The sequence below is a fragment of the Ursus maritimus genome, unplaced genomic scaffold (assembly GCF_017311325.1).
Source record: "Ursus maritimus isolate PB19 unplaced genomic scaffold, ASM1731132v1 scaffold_30, whole genome shotgun sequence".
NCBI lineage: Eukaryota > Metazoa > Chordata > Mammalia > Carnivora > Ursidae > Ursus > Ursus maritimus.
Window position 1 is genome coordinate 11,705,182 of NW_024425564.1, and position 3,807 is coordinate 11,708,988.

General features: G+C 47.0%; 1 non-coding gene across 1 annotated transcript; it reads left to right on the top strand.

The window, feature by feature from the left end:
* The first annotated feature begins 1,583 nt into the window (after positions 1-1,583).
* LOC121106137 lies at positions 1,584-1,686 on the top strand. Its single transcript, XR_005838887.1, has one exon. It is a non-coding gene; the product is annotated as a small nucleolar RNA U13 (small nucleolar RNA).
* Positions 1,687-3,807: the final 2,121 nt, after the last annotated feature.

Sequence of the window (3,807 nt, forward strand, 5' to 3'; positions counted from 1 at the left end):
CAAGAAACCCACAACGTCAAGGAAACGAAGTCCTGGCTGTGCAGAGGAGGGAGAGGAGAACACCTTCATTCTTTTTTATCCTTGATAGATTGTTACAATAAATCCACGATAAATTGTCCTGCCATATATATACTCTTTTGAATTTGATCCATTCTTAAATACGATGCCTTTTGGGAAAGTTACTGTGGGAAATCAGTTAAGAATCATTTATGAAGGGGCCCCTGGGTGGCTCAGTCAGCTAAGCGTCTGCCTTCAGCTCAGGTCATGATCCCGGGGTCCTGGGATGGATCCCCCACATTGGGCTCCCTGCTCAGCGGGGAACCTGCTTCTCCCTCTGCCTCTGCCTCCTTCTCCCTCTACCTGCTACTCCCCCGGCTCGTGCACTCTCTCTCTCTGTCAAATAAACAAAATCTTAAAAAATTTTTTCCAGTCCAATTTAGACAACAAAACGCATATACGACTAACTGAGAAACTATTTGAGAACTCAAGGCAATGAATATTTATGGACATCTACTAAAAAAGCTAACAGTTTCCAATTAGTAGGAGCCCGGCTGTGCAGTAACCTGGGAACACTGCAACCAAGCAGACAGACAGGCATCCTGCCCTGGGGAGCTCAGAAGGACAGACATGAAACATACAGGAATGAGGTAGTGACTCCAACAGAAGGAGGAGGACAGGCTGCCAAAGGAATGGAGACCCAGAGGACTAAGCAACGATGGGGTATCAGGAAAGGCCTCCCTTGGAAACTGATATTTAAACTGAGACTTGAAAGTAACCAAAATATAAAGACATCTGAGCTGGCAGAGGACGGAGCACTGTTTACTGCTTCCTAGGCAAGAGAGAGTCATGTCCCCCAAGAAATAAGTTCAGCGCTCTCTCCAAGCAAAAATTGAAAGGGCAAGATACAGATCCAAAAGGGGGAAACCAATAAAGCAGGACTGAGTTTGAGTCTCTGGCTCGAGTGCGGGCTGTACACTCTACTTTGTAATTGGTCCTCTTCAGGTCTCAGTTCCCAAAAAAGCAAGCAGCTCTCCAAGAGATCAAAGACAGGTACTGTGATGTCTTGGGGGACTCAGAGCCACAGCAGGCAAAACCATATCCATTTGCTCCAAGGCTAGATAGATTTTTCCTTATAAAGACTAAAGATAGGAGTAGGACAGGCAGAGAAAGAAGGGAAGGTGATGGAGGCATCAGAGCTGCAGAGACTGAGCAAGTTCAAGGAACCAAGAGAGATTTGAGATACAGAAGCATGGAGGCAGACGGTAATGGGGCTTCGAGGAAGCTGGGGAAGTAGGCTAGGTTAAGAAAGGCTTGGTACACCATGTGCTATGAATGGCATTGTGTGCCCCCAAGATTCATCTGTTGAAGCCCTAAATTTCAATGTGACTGCATGGGGAGATAGGGTCTTTGGTAAATTAAAGTTAAATGAGGTCTGAAAAGTGGGGCCCTAATTTGATGGGGTTTGTATCCCTATAAAAGAAGGAGGAGATACAAGAGAGCTCTGTCTTTTCATGTGCACACGGAGGAAAGGCCAGATGAGCACAAGGGGGACGGCGGCCACCTAAAAGTCAAAGAGGTTTCTGATCCTTCTGTGGTTCCTAAGAGTGAGATTGGGGGTTCAAGCCGTTGTGTGGCATGTGCCTTTCTCAAACCTTGTTACAACCTTGGCACGTTACCTGCCTGCTGTGGGAAAAAAAAAAGAAGAGGCCTCAGAATTTAACCTTTGCTGGCACCTCGATCTTGGACTTCCAGCCTTCAGAACTGCGAGAAATAAATTTCTGTCGTTTAAGCCCCCCAGTCTGTGGTATTTTGTTAGGATAGCCTGAGCTAAAATACCATATTGGGAATTTTGAACTAAAAGCTCACTGAGGCTTTTTTTTCTTTTTTTAAGACTTACTTAGTTATTTGAGAGAGAGAATGAGCAGGAAGGACAGAGGGAGAGAGAATCCGAAGAAGACTCCACAGTGGCCGAGCCTGATGTGGGGTTTCAATCCCCTGACCCATGAGACCAGGACCTGAGCCGAAACCAAGAGTCTGATGCTTCACTGGCTGTGCCACCCAGGCGCCCCTCAATGAGCCTTTAAGCTGGGGGTATGCATGCACACACTTAGGCCTGTGGAGGCTCACTCTGGCTGCAACGTAGAGAAAGAATCTGAGCAGGACAAGAGTAGAAGCAGAGAGACGAGGTAGGAGGGGCGTGTAGGTGCCAGGGCTGGAGACAATGGAGGCAGGAAGCATGGTGGAGGGGAGCGGAGGAAAAGCAGACAGACTGGAGAAACCTTGACAAGGTCAAACCAGCAGGACTTGGGAATTAACAGAATGGAAGGAGGAGGGGGGCAGATTCCAAAGGCCTCTAAGATAGAGTTAGAGTCCTGGGCTGGGAGTCTCACGATTGAGGCTCTCATCACAGATCTGCCATCAGTAAGTTACCCAGTGGCTTTGACCAAGGCACTTCTCTGCTGTAGTTTCCTCGCGTTACGGAAAGAGTTGGGGCCTGTTGATCTTGAGTGCCGTGCAATCCTCCTATCCTGTGATTCTATGAAGTAAATGCATTAACGAGGACAGATGAAAGCCACAGCACCATCTCCCTCGAGGCTACTCTGGGGACCCTTCCCCCATGCTTTCCTTGACACTGTTGATCATACATACTTATAACAGACCATCAAGCACGTAGAATCCTCTGCTTCTGTCTCCCTCAAAAGACTGAAGACTCCTTGGGGCAAGAACCAGGTGTCCTGTACCTGGAACCAGGTCTCATATGGTGATTGAGTCCTTATATTTGTTAAATTGATTATTTTAAAGTGCTGAGAGGACAGATGCAGGGTTGTTCTAGGAAGGTGTCTTGGTGCAACGTGCTGTGTGTTTTCTGTGTACAGGGCACTGTGGTGGATGCTAGGTCCACAGAATAAACAAGCAAGCAAGTCATGGACCTTACGTCAAGTAGCTTAGACACACATTAAACACATGAGCACAAAAATGATGGTTTATTTCTAGTTGTGTAAGTGCTGCAAGGAAAAGTACTGGGTACTGTGAGTGTGTAATAGAGAGACATAACTTGGGGGTAGAGGAAAGGTTTTTCTGCAGGAATGACCTTTATGATTATACACATGGGTGGATTTACTCACAGAATGAATAGGGAAGAGAAGAAGAGGGGGGAGCAGGAAGAGGGGAAAGGGAGAGAGAGAGTGTGTGACTTTTAAGTAGAGGGAATAATAAGCATGCATGAGGACCTGAGGCCGGAAGGAGTCCTGGTGAGGAGAATACTAGAAGCCCACCAACATGGTAATGTTGGTTAAAATCAGGTTGCAGAATTGTAGGTACTTTCCATTTTCTTCTGTATACATTTTTCATTTTACAGATTTTCCCCCAAAAAACATGTATTGTTTTAATCATCAGAGGGAAACAACATTGTTAGTTTAAACAAAATAATAAATGATGCAGAGAGAATGGGTATCATGGAGGAGGGAGCACATTCCAGAGGGATTGGTGACATTAGCAGTGAGTAATTCCTCTGTGGGAGAGAGTAATAAGCACACTGGTGGGGCTGGAACAGAGCAGAGAGGGTGACTCACAAATGAGACGGTTGAAGCCAGTCCATCAGGTCCATGAGGGTGAGGCCAAGGAGCAGGGGGTAAGATGAGAAGTTATAGGGAGCTACTTTCAGGCAGCTTGAGCAGGGAGAATACACCTTTTCGCAGAGGCAAGCAGGATGGGAAGAAACCAGAAGCAAAAAGACGCCCGGAGCGGTCCCTGCAGGGCTGGTGCAGGACAGCAGGGACCTACCTGGTAAGGGCAGTAGTCCTACGA